This window comes from Schistocerca serialis, chromosome 2 (assembly GCF_023864345.2).
Source record: "Schistocerca serialis cubense isolate TAMUIC-IGC-003099 chromosome 2, iqSchSeri2.2, whole genome shotgun sequence".
NCBI lineage: Eukaryota > Metazoa > Arthropoda > Insecta > Orthoptera > Acrididae > Schistocerca > Schistocerca serialis.
This window is the reverse complement of record NC_064639.1, coordinates 816,559,361-816,586,750: the sequence shown is the minus strand read 5'-3', so window position 1 is coordinate 816,586,750 and position 27,390 is coordinate 816,559,361. Positions and strand designations below refer to the sequence as shown.

The 27,390-nt window shown below is 43.2% G+C and overlaps 1 protein-coding gene and 1 non-coding gene across 2 annotated transcripts in view; both read left to right on the top strand.

Moving 5' to 3' along the window:
- Positions 1-27,390, top strand: part of LOC126458057 (probable multidrug resistance-associated protein lethal(2)03659) — a 289,235-nt gene that overhangs the window by 18,060 nt on the left and 243,785 nt on the right. The gene's annotated exons all lie outside the window — the stretch shown is intronic.
- On the top strand, positions 4,356-4,430 carry Trnas-cga (transfer RNA serine (anticodon CGA)). Its single transcript has one exon. It is a non-coding gene; the product is annotated as a tRNA-Ser (tRNA).

The following is a 27,390-nucleotide window of genomic DNA, read 5'->3' as shown; positions in this document are numbered from 1 at the left end:
CAACGGCCTCGTATCACTAGCAGTCGAGATGACAGTCATCTTATCCGCATGGCAGCAACGGATCGTGCAGCCACGTCTCGATCCCTGAGTCAACAGATGGGGACGTTTGCAAGACAACAACCATATGCACGAACAGTTCGACGACGTTTGCTGCAGCATGGACTATCAGCATCACAGACAGGAGCGCCTGCGATGGTATACTCAACGACGAACCTGGGTGCACGAATGGCAAAACGTCATTTTTTCGGATGAATCCAGGTTCTGTTTACAGCGTCATGATGGTCGCATCCGTGTTTGGCGACATCGCGGTGAACGCACATTGGAAGTGTGTATTCGACATCGCCATACTGGTGTATCACCCGGCGTGATGGTATGGGGTGCCATTGGTTACACGTCTCGGTCACCTCTTGTTCGCATTGACGATACTTTGAACAGTGGACGTTACATTTCGGATGTGTTACGACCCGTGGCTCTACCCTTCATTCGAACCCTGCGAATCCTTACATTTCAGCACGACAGCATGCTGCAGGTCCTGTACGGGCCTTTCTGGGTACAGAAAATGTCCGACTGCTACCCTAGCCAGCACATTCACCAGATCTCTCACCAACTGAAAACGTCTGGTCAATGGTGGCCGAGCAAGCGGCTCGTCACAATACGCCAGTCACTACTCTTGATGAACCGTGGTATCGTGTTGAAGCTGCGTGCGCAGCTGTACATGTTCACGCCATCCAAGCTCTGTTTGACTCAATGCCCAGGCGTATCAAGGCCGTTATTACGGCCAGAGGTGGTTGTTATGGGTAGTGATTTCTCAGTATCTATGCACCCAAATTGCGTGAAAATGTAATCACATGTCAGTTCTAGAATAATATATTTGTCCAATGAATAGCCGTTTATCATCTGCATTTCTTTTTGGTGTAGCAATTTTATTGGCCAGTAGTGTAATTTCGGCAGAAAAACAAAAAGTTGTAAATAAACATTTGTGATAAAATCCTGCTTATAGAAGTATACTGCGATATTTGCCTCTTAGAAACAGTCGCATTGTGTTGCATACACGTGGTCCTAAATGTCCCGCGTGTGCTGCCTTCGGCCTACAGCCGTATCACTCACACCTTCTCGGGATAGCGCAGTGTTTGGGTAAGCAGAAACACTCAGCAGACTCTGCTGCACTCCCTTTGAGCTCTCAAATATTGGCCAGACCTGCCCTAAACCAAGTTTGGGGCCTAATTAAACAGATTGCAATAAAAATTAACACTCCTGTTTTTAAAGTGGCAAATTATTTACAATACTTAACTAGTGTTCAAATAACTGTACGCCCCGGTATATCTACGTTTTTTACTGAACCAAAAAAATGATTACTCACGGGGTGTTTGATTCTGCTTATTTCTAACAAACTTTTTTTATGTTTCACTTGGTGTCCTCATTTTGGTTTTCATTGTTACTGTCATCCAAAGTATACTTTCATATCGGTAAGTTGTGGCGAAAAAAACGATATTCTTAAGAATCCTTTCAGTTATAATAGCTGTTAATAAAGGCTGTTCGCTAAAAAATGTCAGTCTGCTGTATGTTTAAAGAGTGTTACCTTCGCAAGGTCCAAGAAATTGTACCCAGGCTCGAATTTCATTAGCTAAAAATATTCCCTCATCCACTGAAGTAGGCCTTAGAACCTAGGTCAATTTTACAGACTGAAAAAGTAGTTACTATTAAAGTTTATTACTCAAGTAGTTACCATTAAAGTTTATTACTGACGGCAAGTGATTACTACCACTAGATGGAGACCATATGCAACAAATACAAGAGAAAAGTTGGCCTTGTGTGTTGCTGGTAAACTAAATAAACTTTCAAACTGAAGTTTTTACTGTGTGTGAAACTGAACGTTAACAAAAAATTCGTACTAACAATTTTGACTCAGGACAATGAGACGCGATCTTATAATCCGTAGACCAATGGTATACAAATAGCCGGTCTGTGTGGCCGACGGTTCTAGGCGCTTCAGTTCGGAATCGCGCGACCGCTACGGTCGCAGGTTCGAATCCTGCCTCGGGCATGGATGTGTGTGATGTCCTTAGGTTAGTTAGGTTTGAAGTAGTTCTAAGTTCTAGGGACTGATGACCTCAGATGTTAAGTCCCATAGTGCTCAGAGCCATTTTTTGGTATGCAGATTTGCTTGTACTGCTGCCTACAAACTGGGCGTGTGTGTGTAATTAGTTCACATAAACTGTTTCAAAAACATTCATCTTATTTAACAAATGTAATTACAACAAAATTTATACGGAGGCATTTGCAGACTTTAATTTCAGACGTGATGTTTGGCTCAAATTTTGTGTAGAGAAGCGCAAAATTGACTCTAAATTGTCGTTCATCAATCGGTTCCTACTTTCTCATTTGTTCTTGTTCATTATGGAAAAAGTTTGTTCACATATGAAAGTTGACCCAAAGATGCTACCGCATTTTCATTCATGATTTACCAATAAATTGAAATTATTTCTATCGAAATATAACTCAAAAGAACTAAGTTCTACTACGGTTCGCCCTACCCTTTTCGGGAGGAAATGAAAGATGATTAAAAATATTAAAAGAACAAACGGTGAGAGACGGATCGCCATGAAATCAATGGCGAGCCACATGAACAGATACATCCTGGCTTCTCGGTATTGTGCATCTGCTCTTCATCAAGGAAACGGGGGTAAAACGTGTTCCCAACTATACATGGATGGCGAAGTATGCGTTTTGATTGCAAGTTTTTGTCTCTTCCGCTGCCAAATTTCGGGCTTCTCACTGCATATTAGACGATGATGTATAATATCCTCTACGTTGCAGTGACTTCACAGGCGATGGATTTGTAATCATCTCGCAAACGGCTCTTTTGTGGACCCATGTTCATTGTAGCGCTTTTGCTGTTACCATCGCATACTTTTAACCGTGTCAGTTCTATTACTTATGATACACCCTTATAATGCCTATATACAGTCATAAAAAATGAAGTCTCGCTTACGCCGTTTGTGATGAACACGTAAATTCTATTCTGCCATCTAGGTGCAGTTAAAACCCAACACACACTTCACTACGGGGTGAAAGATTTATTCTCTGTTCTCTGTGTTTTGATGTTATCTTGCTGTGGCTGAGATAAGGAATCAGAACAGCATTCACCTCTCGAAGCGTAAGAACCCGCCTGATAGCCGCACACGTGTTGGCTGTATACAGAATGTGCAGTTGTTACGAAATGGGCCTACCGATCTCAATTCCATCCCTCGGAGACTACTGCTGTACGTGCCACACCACACGAGCTGGCTAGCACTCCTCCTGGTTTATGTCGGGAAGAGCGATACATCTCAATGAGTATTGGGATTCGAGACCTCCAAGTTACGGGAGTAGTGTTAGACCCAATAAGAGGTCTATACAACAAGTTCCGGCACATTCGTAATTTCGCACCAATGGTGCTCTATTGAGTAGAACGTTGTGACCCACAGTTTGCGAATTTCGAGATGGCAGAGATAAAGGAGCAACGCGTCTGCACTAAATGTTTCGTGAAACTCACGAAAACCTTTACAAAGACACACCAAATGATGCAGGAAGCCTACGGCATGAGTGCTTAAGCCTTACTCGGTGTTACGAATGGTTCACATGGTTTAAAAATGGCCAGAGGGAAGTTAAAAGTTCTCGTTTGGGACGCCCTTCGACGTCTACTGGCGACGCTCATGTAAGGAACATCGACGAAATTGTGCACGCCAATCGAAGACTGTCTGTCCGAGAGATTGCAGAGGAATTTAACATTTCAGTTGGATCATATTACGAAATCCAGACACAGCAACTTGGAACGCATCGTGTTGCCGCCAAGTTCGTCCCCTAGCTCTTAAGTCAAGACCAGAAAGACTTTTGCCTCTCAATCTGTGAAGAGCTTTTGGATCGTGCAAATGAGAACGAGATCTTCCTTAAGAGAATCGAAACTGGTGATGAAACGTGGGACTACGGTTATGATGAGATGTTCACTCTGCAGCGGAGTGTGCGCTGATATGAAACTTCCTTGCAGATTAAAACTGTGTGCCGGACCGAGACTCGAACTCGAGACCTTTGCCTTTCGCGGGCAAGTGCTCTACCAACTGAGCTACCCAAGCACGACTCACGTCCCGTCCTCACAGCTTTACTTCCGCCAGTACCTCGTCTCCTACCACTCAGCTGCAGAGTGAAAATCTCATTCTGGAAACATCCCCCAGGCTGTGGCTAAGCCATGTCTCCGCAATACCCTTTCTTTCAGGAGTGCTAGTATTGCATGGTTCGCAGGTGAGCTTCTGTAAAGTTTGGAAGGTAGAAGACGAGGTACTGGCGGAAGTAAAGCTGTGAGGACCGGGCGTGAGTCGTGCTCGGGTAGCTCAGTTGGTAGAGCACTTGCCCGCGAAAGGCAAAGGTCCCGAGTTCGAGTCTCGGTCCGGCACACGGCTTTAATCGGTACGGTTATGATGTTGAGACGAAGGTTCAGTCTCAACGGATCGGGAAAGGTTCTCCATGACCAAAAAAAACCAGTCAGTTCAGGTCAAATGTCAAAACCACGCTGACAGTTTTCTTTGACTTTGAAGGATTAGTTCATAATGAATTCGTGCCACAGGGACAAGCTGTTTATCGATGGTACTATCGGGACGTGTTGCGACGCCTGCGAGGAAATGTGAGAAGGAAACGGCCTGAAATGTGGCGAGACAATTCATGGCTCTTACATCACTATAACGCACCCGCACATTCATCCCTGTTGGTGCGTGACTGTTGCACGAAATCACTGCGCTGCCTCGTCCTCCGTACTCTCCAGACATGGCCCCTGTCGACTTTTTTTATTTCAAAAGTTGGAAACCCCGTGGAAAGGACGAAGATTGGCAATTATGGACGAGATAAGAGAAAATTCGCAGACGCGCTTCGCGCGATCCAGCAAGAGGCGCACCAGGACTGCTTCCGGAAATGGAAACGGCGTTGGTAGCGGTGTATCAATAGTGGAGGAGAGTATTTCGAAGGAGAGTATGCGTAATAAGTAAAAGGTAGGCGTTAGGCGTAGAAAAATTTTATGGACAAAGTTCCGGAATTTTTTGAATAGACTTCGTACATCACCTCTCAGTCCAGGGAATGGAAATATTGTTGTTTCTTTCTAGATTCCTCAGTTGCCTCATCTTCCGAAAGTGGGTTGTTATTCTTTGCAAATTCTCTAAAGAAAGGACACCGACTCAGTCGTATCATTCAGCGTGCTGTACTTCTCTATCAAAATTTAGTCACAAATGAATGAGAAAAATGTAACTTCTTAGGATGTAGGCATTTAATTTCGTATCCCATTGTCCCTGTGCCATCGTGTTCCAGTCTTCACGAATGAGTTCGAAGTGTGCATTTCTCAGTTTCTAGCGTGTAAAAACCAGTAGCGCCTAGTGGCTGCATTTATCAATTTAAATCAGAATTTTAATCATGTTCTTCATGGTGACAGAGTGACTCCCTAAGTACCGCGATCAACGGACGATATGATAAGATAGAAATTTGCTAATTACTGTTATTCTCAGATGAATGAGTACGTTATCAAAAACTCTAGCAGTTTTTCGCGATCTTTCGCAGATAAAAGATCGTAAATTGATCATAAATCTGAGACATATGCTAAATCTTCAAACTTTAAACCTTTGGACAGATGAGCAAACAAGGACGGTTGTGAGGTTAGAGCAAATTACTCTCCCACTGCTGTAGTTCAGACAAATTTCTTTATAAAAAATTTAAGTTTTGCATGCAACGAAGAATTATTGCCGTTGTCGTCGTTCTTATCAACATAAACTCTTCTGATAAATATTAGTTGTAAATATTGAGACGTCTTTTTCTCGCTGCACTATATGTAATTTCCAGTCTCGTTTTGCCTTTTGTAAGGCATCTCCATTTTAATTCTACTTATGGTATTTTTAGATTTGAATCATTCAACAAAAAGTCATATTAAAAACGAAACCGTTTGTTATTCCAGAAAAAGTACTCTGAATAAGACTTTAAAAAGGCGAAATGCATCTGGATATTAGATATATAGGAGTAAGAAAAAAGCGATTGAATATATATAACGAACATGTATAGACTGAGGTGACAAAAATCATGGAATAGTGATATGCACATATACAGATTCCGGTTGTATCACGTACACAAGGTATGAAGGGGCAGTGCATTGGCGAAGCAGTCAGTTGTTCTCAGGTGACTCGTGTCAAAAGATTTCCGGCGCCATTATGGCCGCACCACGGCAATTAACAGACACTGAACGCGGAATGATAGTTGGAGCTAGACGCATGGAGCATTCCATTTCAGAAATCGTTAGGTAATTCTATATTTCAAGATCCACAGAGTCAAGACTGTGTCTAGATTACCAAATTTTGCTTTTCCTCACACCACTGACAACACAGTGGTCGATAGCCTTGACTTAACGACCGAGAGCACCGACGTTTGCGTGCAGACCCCACGAAGCCACTGATCCAAGTTGTCAACAAGACACTGAGCAAGTTGGTGGTGGCTCCATAATGGAGTGGGCTGTGTTTACATGGACTGGTCCAACTGAACCGATCATTGACTGGCAATGGTTATGTTCGGCTACTTGGAGATCATTTGCAGCCCTTCTTGGACTTCATGTTCCCAAATAGCGAAGGAATTTTTGTGGATGGCAATGCGCCATGCTATCGGACCATCGGCCCACAACTGTTCGCGATAAGTTTGAAGAACATTCTGGAAAATTCGAGCGAATGATTTGACCATCCAGATCGCCCGATACGAATCCCATCGAACATTTATGGGATATAATAATTAGCAACTTGACTAGAAGAAGGGATCGCTTGGTAGGACATGTTCTGAGGCATCAAGGGATCACCAGTTTAGTATTGGAGGGCAGCGTGGAGGGTAAAAATCGTAGAGGGAGACCAAGAGATGAATACACTAAGCAGATTCACAAGGATGTAGGTAGCAGTAGGTACTGGGAGATGAAGAAGCTTGCGCAGAATAGTGTAGCATGGAGAGCTGCATCAAACCAGTCTCAGGACTGAAGACCACAACAACAACAACAATCGAAAAGTCGGTTCGTGCACGAAATCCAAGAGGGGCAAACATGAGGTGACTCATATGAATGGTACATATGTCGCTCTGTCAATTTTCTACCTGCAGCTAGAAAGTTAAATTTAAACTACGACACAATCGGAAACGAGGATGAATTTCTCTGACCCACGCCCAGATGTCATCACAATCGTCTTACTCCACCCGTTAGGTCTAGGGTACCTGATAAAATCAGTTTTACCTCTGAGCTAGGTAACATCACTGCATGTGAGATAACACTGCCCTCCAGGCAAATGCCTGCGTACCAGCTGCCGTTGTTGACTGTGAGCAATTCGCCATTTGACCTCACATCTAACTGGGTTAATGCCGCTAACTGACCTGCCAGTGGGAAAGGAAACATGCTGTTGCTCAGACTCTGACAACAGTATTGCAGCAAGCAGAACAATAACAAGAAAATAACAAAGTAAATATTGTTTTTCTTGCAAATTAAGATTTTTATGGGTCAGTAAGTGAGTTTAGTTTTCCGTTTTTTTAAAACTGAACACTAACCCCGCGTTGACTGCCACATCAATAGGACAGAGGGAAGCTCACTGCCATTTGAACGAGGAAGCGGACATGACATAAAGGTTACGTTGTTGTACGAACCATCCGACATTCTCCGGTTTCGAAAAACAAGGAAGCTCTTGCGTAATGATGATCGGTCATGATTTGTACTTACCTGTCGTAAAATACCAATCAAAAATAAGCTCTCTTGGCCTCAGAAAAATAAAGTAAGACAAGACATCGTATCGTGCTGGTCCACTTTCGGAACACAATTCACCAGCGATTCTGCATGGCATGGATTCGACAGATGCTTGGTAGCTTTCCGGAAGTATGTGGAACGCGATGTCTACACACAGGTCTCTCGGTTTCCGTAAATTACGAGTTTGCTGGCGCGGAACTGGCGCACGGTAGCGTCCCAGTCGTGTTCCATCCGGTTCAGATCAGATGAATTTGGTGAATAACACGCGAACGTGAATACATTATCATGCTCCTCAAACCACTGCAGCACGATTCCGATATTTTTAAGTGGACCGTTATCCTGCCAGACGACTGTAAGCATGAAGGGAATCAGGTGGTCAACAATAATGCTCACATAGTCCACAGGTCCCATAGTGCCTTCTATTCTTACCACAGGTCTCAGATGAATGTCCCTCATAGAATATACTGCCCCCAACAACCTATGTGTTTGGCATGGATCTTGTTTCGAGCACTCATTCCCGAACATGATCATCGGCATAGTGCAACAAACGCGTCATACGACCAGGTGACACGTTTCCATTAATCCACGGTCCAATCTCGATGACTCCACTTCTTTTGCAATCTTAACTGACATTGTCGTTGGGTCAACGTCGGGACACGTAACAGTCGACTGCTGCGGAGCCCCATTTTTAAAAGTGTGCGCAAAACGGTGTGTTTCGAAACTCTTGTCCCTCCAACAGTATTGTATTCTGTCGCCAGATCTGCTACAGATCGCCGCTTATCCTATTTTACGGAGCTGTCATGCAACCTCCACGTACTGCGGCGAGGCGTGGAGTCTTGTGGTTTGACTGTCATTCTGCTTCTTGTCAAAGCTGTTGACATCAATAGATTTACCCATTTGTGGCACGTGCCACTATAATGGCATCCCATCCTTTTTTTGCTCCTCTTGTATACTTTCTCTATCGCTTCACGTGCCTGCAACGCCACCAGACAGTATACGGCCTCGCGGTGGGCAATGTTTCTACCCGTAAATAAATACATAAAATTGCAACCAGTCACTTTTTTGAACAGTTATTTATTATTCGATGAACTGATTTTCGAACCTTTTCAGGTTCGCCTTCAGATGGTTTTCTGGAATTTACATCACTATTTCTAACACAATGCTGAGTGCTGGCTTGCGACAGTGTGGGCGGCTTTTTTCTGTTAAGTGTCCATCTGTCTGCTTCCATTTTGATGGCCAAGTCACACACTTTTACACAATCTGTATGCATTAACACAGTGATAGCGAAACCTGGTCAGCATCCAGCTTGTGCTATACAACTGTTGCTTGTTGCAAGCCACCCACAATGTCGCAAGCCAGCACCCAGCACTATGCTAGAAATAGTGCTGAAAACCATCTGAAGATGTACCTGAGAAGGTTAGAAAACCGGTTCATGGAATAACAAATAACTATTCAAAAAAGTTGCGGGTTGTAGTTTTATAATTTACATTCAATTAATGGGTTCTAAAATATGTGTACTGAATAAATTTCGTATGTTTCTACCCGTGCTGTCGCCGAGTGTGCAAACGAAACAGTAAACAGCTCCCCAAGTGGGCTGTTTCAAAAAATAGTGCTCACGTAATGTGATGTTACCCGAGTTTGCATTGATAGACTAAACCTGGTTCCCATAATTTAATAAAATGAGCATTAGCTCAGGAATAAATAAAGCAATTGCACCCAAGAGCTGCTCAAAATTTTGACATCTTTTAGTAGAATTTTTCTCTTGGATAATTCCCGCAATTGTTTAAAATTGATCCTTAAATCTGCAGTAATAAATTAGTGAAAGAAAAGATAAGGAATACTCTCAACTATGTTAATCTGTCCGTTTGATGACCTCTACTTTTGTTTCCAACATCAATATGTTAAGAAAACTACTATCAAAAACTTGTTACGTGATGCAAAAACTACATATAGGGGAAGACATTCGTCCTGTCCAGCAGTTAATAGCCCCGCAGCAAGTCTGTCGAAACGTTGGCAGTTTAGTGACTTTAGAGTTTTATAACGACGCGGTATAACACCCAAAATTATTTTATTCGTAATAAACTGCGCAACGAAAGTAAATAATCACTTTTTCGAAACCACATAATTACGTCTTGTTGCGACGCATAACTTTCTCATTTGGCTCAAAGGTGCGTACAACCTTCTTCTGTAATATGAAGATGGCATCTGTTCTTTCGGACATGTCCGAAAAAACAAATGCCATTGGTGACCGTGCAGTTCTCTAGAATGAAATTACAATTAAATCAATTCCATTAGCTGCCGACAGGCGTTGATATACATCAACGGAGACAGTTGGAAATGTGTGCCCCGACCGGGACTCGAACCCGGGATCTCCTTCTTACATGGCAGACGCTCTGTCCATCTGAGGCACCGAGGGCACCGAGGATAGTGCGACTGCAGGGATTTATCGCCGGCACGCTCACCGTGAGACCCACATCCTCAGCTTACAGTCCACACGCCACATTCGTAGTGCCCCTGCCATTATACCCACTACTCGCGGCAGACAATCCACCGAGTCCCGTAAGAGTTCAGGCAAATCGTGTGCATCCGCACTGAAGGTCATCAGCCAGTTAGCGTTAAACGATATGGAGATGGCATCCGTTTTTTCGGACAAGTCCGGAAGAACAGATGCCGTTGGTGACCGTGCAGCTCTCTAGAATGAAATTACAATTAAATCAATACCATTAGCTGCTGACAGGCGTTGATACATGTCAACAGGGACAGTTGAAAATGTGTGTCCCGACCTGGACTCGAACCCGGGATCTCCTGCTTACATGGCATGTGTATAATGGGAGGGGCACTACGAATGTAGTGTGTGGACTATAAGTTGAGAATGTGGGTCTCACGGGGAGCGTGCCAGCGACAAGTCCGTGCAGTCGCACTATCCTCTGAGACCTCGGTGCCTCGGTGGCAGTGGTGAAGCAGGTGATCCCGGGTTCGAGTCCCGGTCGGCGCATACATTTTCAACTGTCCCCGCTGATGTATATCAACACCCGTCAGCAGCTAATGGTATTGATTTAACTGCAATTTCCTCTGTAATGGTGCAAACGCGTGGAGAGCTGCGACGCCAGCATCGGGCTCGACGACGTTTCAAACAGGAAGGTGTCGACAAATGGGGAAAAAAAGGCCACAGCACAGAGTTTCTGTAATGTGAGTTAATGACGTCACATTGGCACCAAATTTCACCACAATTCTGCCCAACTCCACCGTGGACGAGTCACACGATAGGAAGGTCGTCACAGCCCCTCTTTCCCACTTTTCACCCCTTCTTTTGACGTCTCTGGGATGGAGTTCAGAACCACGATGTCCAGCGCTGTAATCACCCGATTTTCTTACGAGCGGCCGAAACGCACCGCTGCTCAGAATCGGTACGAAAAGGCCGCATGGGACGGCATAAAGGGCGTCACTCGAACCTATCCTTTCCTTAGGACGTTGATTTCCACACATTTCGCGATCGGAAACTACAGTTCGGAGTGCGATGAGCAACAGGACGGCGTCATGAAACCCCCGGACACCCCAGCCCTTCTCTTAAGACACTGTGGGGCTGCACACCCATTAAACGTGGTCACACCTCCTCAGAGCACAGAGCGACTGCATTTTTTGCTCTTGTGTGCAGGCTGTAGCCACTAGGGACACTTAAAAACCATTCAACGAAACCTCAACGTGATCCGGAGCTGCAATCAGCAGAGACAACCTGTAAAGTAGTCCGAAGCTCCAGCAGGCAGGCGACTGGAATTGCAGGGATCTCAGAGGGTTATCTACTTGCAGGCGTCTCAACCTACATTTTTAAAATTATCAGTAAAGATGGCTGGTCTTAGAGGGAACATTTACCATTTTATTCTCGCATATGTCAATACCGCACCCCTCTGTGATCACGCCACAGGAGGACGTGAAACGAGAGGCTAGAAAAGCATAAGCTTCGGATCACGTACAAATGTCGAATGGTTTTGAGCACCTATAATGTGAGTTAAGAGCTTGAAGCCAAGCTTTATCCACTGATATATGTCTGTCTTCTGTATGTCTCCTAGTTTTCGCTCAGTCGTTTCTGAAACCCTTAGATATCTATGAATAACTCTGTGTATTAAAAGACTCTAAGAAATAGTATTTTTTCTTTGTTTATCACTTTATATAAGCGTTTTATTTGCGACCATTAAATTAAAATTTTATTACAACGTTTAGAAATTGACCATTTGGTAGATGTTCTTGACCGGGACAACTGGAGGCACTGCAGAGCCTGACAAGCTGGTGTCTGCGAGTGTCAGCCAGTTAGCTCTTGTGACCAACTTGTATCTCACTGCCCTTCCAGTAGGGGCACTGGTCGCTTGACGCGGTCTAACCTCTCTAATAATAGGTGTAGTGAGATACCTCAGGTGTCGTTTGTTTCGCCCATGGGCTCCCACAGGATGAGTGGCTCGTGGTAACGTATTCGTGTTCCTCGAGGCGGAGAGTCATTGTGGAGGCTGGCCATCTGGCCTCACCCATTCAACCTGTGAGTGCACAAAGTGGCCGCTCCTTCAGCAGCGTGGAAGCAGGCACGCAGCGAGAGGGGTTTGTTAGTTACCAGGCTCTCCAATGTTAGGTACCGTCCCGAAGGGAAACAGCTTTCCGGGCCAGAAAAAGAACCAGTGTGCACTCAGTATGTCTACTGGGGGGGGGGGGGGGGGAGGGGGGGGTTCATCCGAGATGTGGAGGCGTTGCCTGTGTCTACCGACCACGCAGTATGCAGTCGTCTGCAAGTTGTGTTTCATGTCGACACATATGACACCTGTTACTTGGGTTCTGAGACCATCCTCAGTTCATAGAGATGGCTGGCGGAGGTGATGAAGGCTGCTGGCCTCACTGGGTGCAAGCAAAGCTCGGAATTTGCATCATTGTTCCCAAAGTTGATCGAGGTCCTTCGGATTGGAGCAGAGTGGAGGGCCTCAACCAAAGGCTTCATCAACTCTGTGAGAGACTTGGCTGCAGATTTCTGGAGCTCCAATATCGGGTGGACTCCCCCTGACAGGGCAAAATTAAATGGCTCTGAGCACTATGGGTCTTAACATCTGAGGTCATCAGTCCCCTAGACTTAGAACTACTTAAACCTAACTAACCTAAGGACGTCACACACATCCACGCCCGAGGCAGGATTCGAACCTGCGACCGTAGCAGCAGCGCGGTTCCGGACTGAAGCGCCTAGAACCGCTCGGCCACAGCGGCCGGCTTTATAGGTCACGGGTTGCACTACACAGACGAAGCAGCTGGACTGTACATGGGGATTTTTTGGGGTAGGCAGTAGCTTGAGGTACTCTGATCAACTCTCGTCAGTCGACATGCAGGTAGCAAAAACAGACCGCGTTCAGAGTAAATACACTTCGACTGCCAAAATTGTAACAGTAAATTGTCGAAGTACTCGTTACAGTGTTCCTAAACTTACTGCCCTTAAAGAATGTTCTCGCGCTCAGATTATTCTCGGGACCGAGAGCTGAGGTAGAAAGCTCTGAAATATTTAACAAGCCGTGGAACGTACATAGGAAACACGGATTAGACGCTACAGAAGAGGGAGTGTTCACTGCAGTCGACAAAAATATTGTCTCTGTTGAGGTCGAATTGGAATGTGACTGTGAGCTTATCTGGACGCGTGTAACAGGTCTAGGTGAAAGCAAGTTAATTGTTGGATGTTTCTACCGGCCATCCGATTCCGCTGCAACAGTTTTCGATTCATTCACAGAAAGTTTACACTGAATAGTAGATCATGCAGTATAATTCGGAGGCGACTTTAACCTACCAAGTATAGAATGGGACGTCTATGGATTCACTGCAGGCAGTATGGACCTACAGTCTTGTGAAGCACTTTTGAACACGTTTTCCAAAAATTGACTTAAGCAGTCAGTTTGAGAGCCCATACGCAATGGAAATATTTTAGATCTTTTAACTACAAACGGGGCCGACCTTACCGAAGCTATCAGAATAGAGGCAGGGATTAGTGATCGTGATGTTACGATAGAAATGATGGCTACTAAAGTTAATAAATAATTCAAGAAGGCTAGGACAGTAATTTTACAGGAAAGAGCAGATAAGCAGTTCCTAGCATATGTTAGACAATGAAATGAGATCTTTTAGTTCCAGTATGATGGACGTAGAGGAATTATGGGCAAAGTAAAATCAGATAGTAAATTGCACTTTGGAGAAAGCCGAGTATATGGATTAACGTTGGAAAACACCCACCGCGATCTAATAACAAATATCGGAAAATGCTGAGGAACCAAAAACTATTGCACTCTCGTTTCAAAAGAGAACCCGCAAGTGACGACAGGCAAAATTTAGCAGAGATTCGTGCATCCCTACACAGATCGATGTGCGAAGCATACAACAACTATCACCGTCGTACCTTAGCAAAAGATTTTGCCGAGAACCCGAGAAAAACCATGCACTACGTAAAATCACTAAGCGGGTCTGACTTCTGTCCAGTTGAGCAGTCTGATGTGTCAATAGAAGGTAGCAAAAGAAAGCTAGAGTTTTAAATTTCACATTTAACAAATCGTTCACACAGGAGGACTGTACAAGCATACCGTCGTTTGACTATCAAAAATAGTTCAAATGGCTCTGAGCACTATGGGATTTAACATCTGTGGTCATCAGTCCCCTAGAACTTATAACTACTTAAACCTAAGTAAGCTAGGGACACCACACACATACATGCCCGAGGCAGGATTCGAACCTGCGATCGTAGCGGTCACGCGGTTCCAGACTGAAGCGCCTAGAACCGCACGGCCACACCGGCCGGTGTTTGACTATCGCACTGACCACATAATAATAGGTATCACTGGCATAGAAAGCAAGACAAGTAAGTCATCAGTTCCGGATGGAATCCCAGTTCGGTTTTACGAAGAGTACTCTACAGCAATGGCCTCTTACTTAGCTTGCATTTCCCGCGAATCTCTCGCCCAGTGGCAAATCCCAAGCAACTGCAAAGAAACACAGGTGATTGCTGTAAATAGGAAATATAAAAGAATGAATCGGCAAAATTACAGACCGATCTTCTTAACATCGGTTTGCTGCAGAATTTTTGAAAATATTCTCATTTCTAATATAGCAAATTTATTCTTGAGACAGAAAAGCTTCTGCCCTCAAATCAACATGTTTTTAGAAAGCTTCGCTCGTGCAAAACCCGTTTGCCCTTTTCTCACTTGATATCTAGTGAAACATGGATAAAGGGCAACAGGCAGATTCCACATTCCTAGATTTCAGGAAAGTGTTTGACACAGTGCCCCACTGCAGACTGTTAAGAAAGGTACGAGCATACCGAATAGGTTCTCAGATATGTGAGTGACTCGAAGACTTCTTAAGTCTTCATCAGAGATAAAGGTATTGTCAGGAGTGCCGGAGAGAAGTGTGACAGGACCGCTATTATTCTCTCTCTCTCTCTCTCTGTCTTTATCTATTAATCTGACAGACGGGAAAGTACCGTAAGAAGATACGAGACGTCTCTAGTTTCTGCTTGGTGTATTGAGTGGCAGCTTGCTCTAAACGTAGAGCAACGTAAGTTAATGAGAATGAATAGGAAAAACAAACCCGTAATGTTAGAATACAGCATTAGTAGTGTGCTGCTTGACACAGTCACGCCGATTAAATATCTAGGCATGATGTTGCAAAGCAACATGAAATGGAATTATAGTTGGAAAGGTGAATGGTCGACTATGGTTTATTGGCGGAATTTTAGGAAACTGTGGGTCATCTGTAAAGAAGGCCGCGTATAGAACATTAGTGCGACCCATACTTGAGCACTGCTAGAGCGTTTGGGATCCCCACCAGGTTGGATTAAAGAGAGACATCGAAGGAATTCAGAGGCGTGCTGCTAGATTTGTTACCGGTAGATTCTATCAATACGCAAGTATTACGGAGATGGTTTGCAAACTCAAATGTGGATCCCTGGAGGGAAGACGGCGTTCTATTCGCCAGGCACTATAGAGGTTATTTAGAGAACCGACGTTTGAGGTCGACTGCAGAATAATTCTACTGCTGCCATTTCGCGTAAGGACCACAAAAACAAGATAACAGAAATTAAGGCTTGTACGGTGGCATATAGACGGTAATGTTTCTCTCGTTCTGTTTGTGAATGGAACAGGAAAGCATTTGAGTACTAGTAGTGATACATCGTACTCTCCACTACGCTCTTTACAGTGTTGTGGAGTATGTAACTGTATAATTAGATATGAGACACTGTGGAAGAGTTTAGTATCAAGTGCCCCATCCTTCCGCCCCCCCCCCCCCCCCCCCCCCCCCCGCCCCGTTAGTGTGCAGTCTGGTGAGAAAAACACTACGCTGCCTCCTCTTCAAGAGTTGCCTGCAAGTTACTGGCAATGGAAATTCCTTCCAATGTCGTTGCTTCTGCTGAAGCTCTTCAGTTCAGAAACTGGTTTCATGCAGCTCTCCACACTAAGCCCGTGCAAGCTTCTCAATCACTGTTTAACTACTTCAATCTACATTCATTTGGACCTGCTTATGACAGTCAAACCATGGACTCCGTCTACAATCTTTGTCCTTCACATTTCCTTCCATTACCAAATTAATTATTCTTTCACGCCTCAGGTTATTTCCTATTACTTGATCCCTTCTTTCAGTCCAGTTGTGGCCTGTTGTGCCCTAAATTACTTTTTCCTCAGTTCTATTCACAACCATTGGACAAATTCTCAGGAATGCAGTCCACCAACGAAAGAGGTAGCTTACAAAACTCTAGTTCGAAAGATACTTGAATATTGCTAGTCAATCTGGGCCCTTACAAAATAGTATTGGTAGTTGAAATAAAGAAGATCCAAAGAAGAGCAGTAGGTTTCGTCAGAGGTACGTTTAATAAGTATTAAAGGGTCACTGACATTTTTACCCAGTTCTGTTGACAGACCCTACAACAGGGACGTTGTACATGACGTTATGGTTTATTGTTAAAATTTTGCGAGTGGAAGTTTCTAGAAGAATCAACTAATACACTGCTTACACCTATGTATATTTCACGAAAAAGTCATTAAGGCAAGGTCAGGGAGATTCGAACTCGCACGGGAACATACCAACAGTCAACCATTCACGACGTAAACAGCACGCAAAGACCCACAGTCTTGTTTGTACGGTGTAGATGTAAATCTGGATGATCCTCCTCACTAGTAATCCGACATACCCGTCTAATACTCAGTTCTTCTGTAGCACTGAGATGTGAAGTGGTCGTCTACGAATCGAGTGCCTCACATCAGCAACCTCGAAGGGAGCTGCATATAAATCGTCATCAGAACAACTCTACCGTAGAAGAAAAAGAAAGGAATAAGGAAGAACAGGGTCGACGGTGGAATCGTTGCAACACTACATGTTCATGAAGGTATCGACAATCACATGGCATAGTTATAAATGTTCTTGTGTTACATGGTTTTATGGTCAATATACCCCAGATCAGCTAGGACTTTATGACCACCGACCTACTATCGATATAAACCCGTCGAGGCGATAGCAGCGTCACCTGGCGAGGAATGACTTCTAGTCAGACACAAGTATGGTGTATGTAGTATCAGAGAGTATGTTGTCCGTCTGTAGAATGTGGAAGGGGCGCGATCTATCCGTGTTTGACCGAGTGCAAATTGTGACGGCCCGGAGGCTCTGCACGAGCGTTTCGGAAACTGCACGACTTCTCGGGTGTTCGAGGAATGCTGCAGAGTGTGTCTTGAACACGTGACAACATCATGGTGAAACAACGTCCAGACATCGTGGGGTAGGGCGCCAACCCCTCATTATAACATTATACACTCATCAAAAAAAGTTTTGCATCACCCCAGTTCCCAGAATTCCTGAAGATAGACGTTGACTGTGGATATTGTATCACGGACACAGTCCCTTTGACTGTTAAGAGATGTCACTAAATCCGTCCAAAGATGTAAACAACCATGCATGAGCACCGCCTATTAGACGGAGGGAGGCCGACAGCCGATCAGTACCAGTCATTTCACCAGGAAGGAGGTACGCGGCTCGTGTTGTCTGAAGTTCAACCATGCTTAAACGGTCAATACCGCGGTTCGATCGCCTCCGCATTGCTACCTTGTGCCAGAAAGGGCTCTCAGCGAGGGAAGTGTCCAGACGTCTCGGAGTTAACCAAAGCGATGTTGTTCGGACATGGAGGAGATACAGAGAGACAGGAACTGTCGATGACATGCTTCGCTCAGGCCACCCAAAGGCTCCTACTGCAGTAAATGACCGCTACCTACAGATTATGGCTCGGAGGAACACTAACAGCAATGCCACCATGTTCAATAATGCTTTTCGTGCAGCCACAGGACGTCGTGTTACGACTCAAAATGTGCGCAATAGACTCCATGATGCGCAACTTCACTCCAAACGTCTATGGCGAGGTCCATCTTTGCAGCCACGACACCAGGCAGCGCGTTACAGATGGGTCCAACAACATGCCGAATGGACCGCTCAGGATTGGCATCACGTTCTCTTCACCGATGAGTGTCACGTATGCCATCAACCAGACGATCGTCGGAGACGAGTTTGGAGGCAACCTGGTCGGGCTGAACGCCTTAGACATGCTGTCCAGCGAGTGCAGCAAGGTGGACGTTCCCTGCTGTTTTGGGGTGGCATTATGCGGGGCCGACGTACGCCGCTGGTGGTCATGAAAGGCGCCTTAACGGCTGTGCGATACATGAATGCCATCCTCCAACCGATAGTGCAACCATATCGGCAGCATATTGGCGAGGCATTCGTCTGCATGGACGACAATTCGTGCCCCCATCGTGCATATCTTGTGAATGACTTCCTTCAGGATAACGACATCGCTCACCTAGAGTGGCCAGCATGTTTTCCAGACATCAGCCCTATCGAATATGCCTGGGATAGATTGAAAAGGGCTGTCTATGGGTGACGTGACCCATCAACCACTCTGAGGGATCCACGCCGAATCGCCGTTGAGGAGTGGGACAATCTGGACCAACAGTTCCTTGATGAACTTGTGGATAGTATGCCACGACGAATACAGGCAATCATCAATGCAAGAGGACGTGCTTCTGGGTATTAGAGGTACCGGCGTGAACACCAATCTGGACCACCACCTGTGAAGGTCTCGCTGTATGGTGGTACAACATGCAATATGTGGCTCTGATGACCAACAAAAATAGCGCGAGTGATGTTTATGTTGATCTCTATTCCAATTTTCTGTACAGGTTCCGGAACTCTCGGAACCGAGGTGATGCAAAACTTTTTTTGAAGTGTGTAGATGCCGGACGTCGTAGCCTGCGCATAGTGGCAAAACAGGACAGACTTTAATGTTGGCTGGAGTACAAGAGTGTCTGAACACACAGTGTAGCTCCTAACGATGGGCTCCGCAGCTGACGATCCACGCATGTGCCAATGTTAACAGCTCGACATCGGCAACAACGGCTGAAATGGGCACTTGACTATAGGCACTGGACGTTGGCGCAGAGGCAGAGTGTTGCACGGTCTGATGAAATACAGTACCTACTTCATCATGCCTATGGGAGGGTGCGAATCCGTCTTCTTCCAGGGAACAGCTACTTGACACCTGTATTGCGAGACGGTGACAAGCTGGCGGCGGCTCCATTCTGCTCAGGGGAACATTCACGTGGGCATCCATGCTTCCCATGGAGCACCATGACAGCCAAGGAGCATCATATACTGGTTGCAGACCACGTACACGTCTTCATCACGATCATGTTTCCCGCCGGCAGTGACCTTTTGCACCAAGATAATGCGCCACGTCCCAAGGCCAGGAGTGTGGTAGAGTGGTTCGAGGAACAATTGACGTGCTGGCCCCCCAGCATGCCAGATCTGAACCCGATCGAGCAGATCTACGATGTGATTGAAAGTGCCTTCAGAGCCCATCTCCCACCTCCCCGAAATTTACGGAAATTAGGCGACTTATGTGTGCAGATGTGGTGCCAACTCTCTCCAGCGAGCTACGAAGGCATCATTGCTTCCATGCTACGATGCGCCGCAGCTGTATCCGTGCCAAAAGTGGAAATACCGGCTGTTAAGTGGTCGTAATGTTCTGGCTGATCAGTGTATAAAATGCCATGTATTTTACGACTAAATGTATGGCAGATGCCATGGCACAAAGAACCATACAATGCAAATACATTCTTGTATGTCAGATATAAAAGCACAACCATTTTACATCCACCTTTTCAGTAAAACAACACATGACAATATATAATACATACCGTCCACAAAGCAACGTAATACGAGAACTTCGTTAACTATTCCACGTTTTAATATTGTATGTACCTTCATGGCCATGTAGTGTCTTAATGAATTTTACATTTCATAGATTATGGCGTGTTTTTACCATTGTCAATAAACTACGGTAGTCCTCATTTTCCCATTACCTTAAGCTTAGCGCCTTAGATATACCACCTGTCTTGACCAGTATGGCGTTCATTATTGACATTTGCAGTCAGCACGAATCTAGATTAGGGTGTCCATTCGTCCCGTTTTTCCCGGGACAGTCCCGTTTTTTACCAAAATGTCCCGCTGTCCCGAAAGTTTTTTTGGGGACGCTCAAATGTCCCGTTTTTTTATGATTCCACTTGGCTAGAGTATTTTACGCTACTGGTTTTGACTTGCTATTAACTGCTCAATTATTTACGCTAGGAAGCGTGCGATGACTTTCAGCATACCTCAAACATGTACCGAACTGTCAACAATCGCAAGTAATTTTAAACGCACTATAGGTTACGAATAAGAACGAAGATTTTTCTCTTCTAAATCGATCCACTGAATCCGTCCTTTCGGTCCAGAGATACTCTACACCACTAATACTTGATCTCTGGCTTTCATCACCTCACTGTTAATGTTTTGCACTGTGCAATCACTGTTTCATTATGCCAAAACGAAAGTGTAATTTTAACAGCAATATAAAAAGCAAGTTTCCTTTTATCACTGGTAGTGGAGAAACTGTAGAATGTAAATTGTGCAGATCAAAATTTGCTATTGATCATGGTGTGAGGTCTGACATTGTGAATCACATTAAGACTAAGAAACATCGCATGAGTGATCAAACGAAAAGAGCAAACAAATGCGTGAGTGACTACTATGTTGTTGTTGTTGTGGTCTTCAGTCCTGAGACTGGTTTGATGCAGCTCTCCATGCTACTCTATCCTGTGCAAGCTTCTTCATCTCCCAGTACCTACTGCAACCTACATCCTTCTGAATCTGCTTAGTGTATTGATCTCTTGGTCTCCCTCTACGATTTTTACCCTCCACGCTGCCATCCAATGCTAAGTTTGTGATCCCTTGATGCCTCAAAACATGTCCTACCAACCGATCCCTCCTTCTAGTCAAGTTGAGCCACAAACTTCTCTTCTCCTCAATCCTATTCAATACCTCCTCATTAGTTACGTGATCTACCCACCTTATCTTCAGCATTCTTCTGTAGCACCACGTTTCGAAAGCTTCTATTCTCTTCTTGTCCAAAATGGTTATCGTCCATGTTTCACTTCCATACATGGCTACACTCCATACAAATACTTTCAGAAACGACTTCCTGACACTTAAATCTATACTCGATGTTAACAAATTTCTCTTCTTCAGAAACGATTTCCTTGCCATTGCCAGTCTACATTTTATATCCTCTCTACTTCGACCATCATCAGTTATTTTACTCCCTAAATAGCAAAACTCCTTTACTACTTTAAGTGTCTCATTTCCTAATCTAATCCCCTCAGCATCACCCGATTTAATTTGACTACATTCCATTATCCTCGTTTTGCTTTTGTTGATGTTCATCTTATATCCTCCTTTCAAGACACTGTCCATTCCGTTCAACTGCTCTTCCAAATCCTTTGCTGTCTCTGACAGAATTACAATGTCATCGGCGAACCTCAACGTTTTTACTTCTTCTCCATGAATTTTAATACCTACTCCGAATTTTTCTTTTGTTTCCTTTACTGCTTGCTCAATATACAGATTGAATAACATCGGGGACAGGCTACAACCCTGTCTCACTCCTTTCCCAACCACTGCGTCCCTTTCATGCCCCTCGACTCTTATAACTGCCATCTGGTTTCTGTACAAATTGTAAATAGCCTTTCGCTCCCTGTATTTTACCCCTGCCACCTTCAGAATTTGAAAGAGAGTATTCTAGTTAACGTTGTCAAAAGCTTTCTCTAAGTCTACAAATGCTAGAAACGTAGGTTTGCCTTTTCTTAATCTTTCTTCTAAGATAAGTCGTAAGGTTAGTATTGCCTCACGTGTTCCAACATTTCTACGGAATCCAAACTGATCCTCCCCGAGGTCCGCTTCTACCAGTTTTTCCATTCGTCTGTAAAGAATTCGCGTTAGTATTTTGCAGCTGTGACTTATTAAACTGATAGTTCGGTAATTTTCACATCTGTCAACACCTGCTTTCTTTGGGATTGGAATTATTATATTCTTCTTGAAGTCTGTGGGTATTTCGCCTGTCTCATACATCTTGCTCACCAGATGGTAGAGTTTTGTCATGACTGGCTCTCCCAAGGCCATCAGTAGTTCTAATGGAATGTTGTCTACTCCCGGGGCCTTGTTTCGACTCAGGTCTTTCAGTGCTCTGTCAAACTCTTCACGCAGTATCTTATCTCCCATTTCATCTTCATCTACATCCTCTTCCATTTCCATAATATTGTCCTCAAGTAATCGCCCTTGTATAAACCCCCTATATACTCCTTCCATCTTTCTGCCGTCCCTTCGTTGCTTAGAACTGGGTTTCCATCTGAGCTCTTGATATTCATTCAAGTGGTTCTCTTCTCTCCAAAGGTCTCTTTAATTTTCCTGTAGGCAGTATCTATCTTACCCCTAGTGAGACAAGCCTCTACATCCTTACATTTGTACTCTAGCCATCCCTGCTTAGCTATTACTATGTAAATTTAAAATCAGTAGCAGAAATGGATAGGCAGTTGACAGCACAAGAAGCTACGTTTGCATACCACAGTGCAATGCATAACCATAGCTTTAAGTCATTGGACTGTACTACAGCAGTTGTTAAAAAACTTTTCAATCCCAAATTCACATGTGGACACACAAAATGTAATGCAATCATTTCAAATGTTACTGCACCGTATGCAGCTCAGCAGGTTTTAAATGAACTGAAAAGTGCTCGGTTCATTTCTGTAAGATACATCGAATCATCTGGATTTGAAGTTGGTTCCTCTCCTTATCAGGTATTTTCACCCTGAAAACGGCATCATGGTGAAAGTGCTCGAATTGCTTAATTTAGCTGGAGAAACTTCAGATTTACTCCAGAATTATGTGCGGGAGGTTTTAAAGAAATATGATCTTGAGGGAAAGGTGACTGTAATTTCTGCAGACAACACTAACACCAATTTTGGTGGCAAGCAGAGGAAAGGAAAAAAACAATTTGTTCTATAAACTGCAACAGAACACAGTGAATAATATAGTAGGTGTTGGCTGTCCCGCACATGTGGTGCACAATTCCTTACAAACTGGTTCAGATTGCCTACCCATCGACTGCCAATTAATTGTAAACAAAATCTACGAGTATTTCCACATATATACAGTAAGGGTTGAATCTCTGAAGTAATTCTTTAAGTTTACTGAAACTGAACACAAAACTGTACTTGGGCACAGCAAGACAAGGTGGCTATCTCTGCTACCAGCATTGGAAAGAATTGTTGAGATATTTCCTGCTTTGAAATCCCATTTCATTTCCCCTGATAAGTGTCCTGTTATCCTTAAACAATTCTTTGATAACCTTGTGTCTATTGTTCTTCTACATTTTCTTGCTAGCCAGCTAAAACCTTTCTCCACAACAATTAAATGTATTGAGAAACAAGAAATCACAATAGTGGAAGTTTATCAAGAAATAATCAAATAATTGGGCAAATTGCAATGCAGAAAATCTGAAAGATTTCCCACGTCCTTTGTACATGAGACTCTAAGAAAGCTGGAAGAAGAGGGTGTAATTACTGTAGAACAATTTCATATTTATGCTGACATCTTCTATGACTCTTGCATTGAGTATATTAAAGAATGGTGTTTACCATTTCTCACGCCTTTTAAAGCATTTGACTGGGTTAATACTGAAAAGGAGCAGCTACAGTAAAGGATATTCAGGACTGTTGTGTTTTTGTTAAAAGTATTGTACCAAATTTTCCTGTTGGTGAAGACGAACTGTTTGATGAATTTTCATGTGCACAGAACTTCATAAAAAGTGAAGAAGGAGACAAAGAAAGTGTTAGTGCAACGTGGTCTAAAATATTTGATTATTTCAAAAGTAAAAACATTAACATGAAAAATATGATTCATTTGGTGGAGTTTTGTTTGGCAATTCGTGGGTCAAATGCTGCTGTGGAACGTGTGTTTTCGTTAGTGAACTCTTTGTGGTCAGATGAAAAAACCAGAATGAAAGTTGAAACAGTGAGGGCCTTCCTCATTGTCAAAACACACTTTAATGGTGGATCGTGTACTGACTTTTACGATACAATTTTAAATGAATATGCACTTCTTGATAAAGCACATAAAAGTGAAAAGTACGGTGATAGTGTGGCAGAATAATTGTAAAAAGTTATTTGGGATCATCTGAGTGCACGTTTTAAAGGTAAACTTGTATGTGTGTTAAATTAGTCTATACAATATTTATGTCCCGTTTTTTTCTTCATTGTCCCAGATTTTTCTCTAATTTATTTTAAATGTCCCGTTTTTCAATTAAAATGAAATGGACACCCTAATCTAGATTCATGAGTTTTTGTCTGACCTATCACATAACGGTAACATTAGTTAAAAGTGCTGCATTTATCTGCTTGTTTTACGATGTGTTCTCGTAACGTGATACAGTATTTTATGCCTCACACAGATGGTGTATGAGACAAAGGTTGACATGACCCATAGTGGCTCACATAATTTATTTTTATTAATGCTGACTACTATTGCGTTTTCAGCACAAACCTTTGGTTGATTTTTTATCTAGACTTTCCATGACTACACTGCGAAACATGTATGTATTTTGCCAGTAGTGTGTCTAACTTTGATGTATACACTGATTGTGTCTGTAACCACTTGGTTATTTTGCAATATTATAATAAACAATCAACAGCGAATATAATGTCATTAGAAAAAGACTGCTGGGAACGTTGATTATTCTTTGTGTTTGGCTGTCACTTCAATAAATATCGTCTAACTGAAAATTGCGGAAACACTACTAAAGAGGGCATAAAATTACACGTATATAAAGTGAGATGTTTCAAAATGGTTACAGAGGTTTGTTGCTACAAGCTATTCAGAAATCAACAGATGATATAAATACAGACTAATTATTTTACTGCTCTCAAAACGGATGCTTCTAGCCAGAGAAACGTAAAACTGTTTCCATTAGTAGCACAACGTTTTACAGCCAAAGCTGGCATTCAAAATAAGTTCATAGATTTTTGTAAAATAGTGATGAGTGTGTTGATGGCCCGTTTCACGCAATATAAATATCAAAGGAAAAATATAAACTGTCTTTTCATGATGTATCTGGGATAAATTCTGATAACAGAAATGCTGATATTGAAGTCATCCATTTTTATTTACGAATATGAAAGATTTGGTTCCAGATTTCATTAAGGGAAATTACATGCACACATAGTGCATAATGGCATGAGACATGCAATGAGTTTGTTATCATATGACACAGAGACGTAATTTCGAAAATATATGCTCATTTTTCCGACTCTGCTGTAAAAGAGGAGAAGTGAAGAAAATTATAGAATCAGTGGATGGAATCTTCCACTTAATGAATCACCATGTGGGAAACAATGCCTCTCTTTTACGGTGCGTAGGTACGTTATTATTAATATGGAAAACCATCAGAAGCAGCTCTATAAAGTTTTGAGGGAACTGCCGGGTGTCTGTAACTACCTGGTACGATTTTCGGCGCAAATACTGACGAGCTATACACTAGGCTCTCCTGTATAAGAGGCCACTGGCATATCCACGGTGTGCCTAGTTGGCGTTGCTCTGGGCACCCTCCATGATGAAAGCTCGCCTCTTCACTATCAGAGCGATTGTCTTCGCACGGTATGATCGCAGGTCGGTGCCGATTACGATGAGCACGAATTTTTTCTGCCAGGTCCCATGCAGAATGTAACAGGACACCGCTGTCTCGATTCACGTAGGATTCACACAGTTGTTTTTCCACTGATGATTGAGCTCCAAAAGTTTAACGAATGGGCCGCAATTTTTGTTTCTTTATATTTCAACAATTGACCAGTGGAAATACAGTGTTCAGCGATAGCGGACTTATTTACTTGGAGATGGCGAGTATGCCGTTGCTGTTCTATAAAGTGATCCTGAACAGTGCACTTTGCACGTCGTTTGCCCTTTATAAAGATTTGCCGCATTTACGCGGAATCCTGTCAACATCTGCTTTGCGCAACCCTAAGCCGTCTTTAACGGATCCCAAAAGCGCTGATATTTTGAAAGGAGGTCGAAACATTACTTTCACTTTTGTCTTATTAATATTCTGCCTATTTTAGCTGAAACATTTGCAATATATGGTACACAAGCAAACGCTTTGAAGGCCTCATCCTTTTCCTTGTTCTTTTGTTTGTATGTCTAGCGCTCTCTGTACTTGTTGAGGCGAATATCCGTTGTTCGTGAACTCAAGTCATGTCCCATTCAGTTATGCACTATGTGTGCATGACAATTCCCCTTCATAAAATCTGGCACCGAATTTTTCGTATTTGTAAATAAAAAAATGTCTAACTTCAAAACTAGCATTTATGTTGTCAATATTGATCCAAGATACATTTCTGTTGTCAATATTTATCCAAAATACATTACGAAAACATAATTTTTGTTTTTCAACTGACTTTTGAATTGCTTGAAACAAGCCACCAGCGGAGTTATCACTGTTTTCATAAAAATCTGTGAACTTATTTTGAATTCCATTTTTGGCTGTAAAATGCTGTACCACTAATGGAGACAGTTTTATGTTTCTCCGGTTAGAAGCATTAGTTTGAGAGCAGTAAAATAAATTGATTGTATTTACATCATTTTCTCCTCTTAACTAGAGCTTGCATTTTGGTTCTAGCCAGATGAGTAGGACCCACTTGAAGCGTACTTGAACTGAAATAAATAATTTTATTCTGTTTCAGAATACTGTTTCACAATACTGTTGTATGACAACTTAAATTTTACAGTGCGATATGTTAAGGATAGTGCAGCTGCAAAAAATTTTATTGATCACTGAAATGTGAACTTTTACATGTGCATGCCTTTCGCGGGCAACTGGTCTCTCTCTCTACCAACTGAGCTATCCAAAGACTACAAATGCGTGCATTAATATAGTCCATAAATTTCTAACTATCGATTAGTAATAGAGATGTGTAAGATAAAATTTGCCCAAGCTTCTATATTTACGTAGTGATACAGTCAACTTTGTGCAATCAGATGAATCTTACTGAAATAAACTATATTTTGTGTTATGAAAACCAGAACCGTGTTTTCCGTTAACCATCATGAACAGTTTTAGTTTAAGGAGATTCCGTCTACAGAACACCGAATCGTTGATTTATAATATCTTCGGAAACACGAGGAAAGTCGAACCTGATGAGAAATGGGAGAGGCTTCCG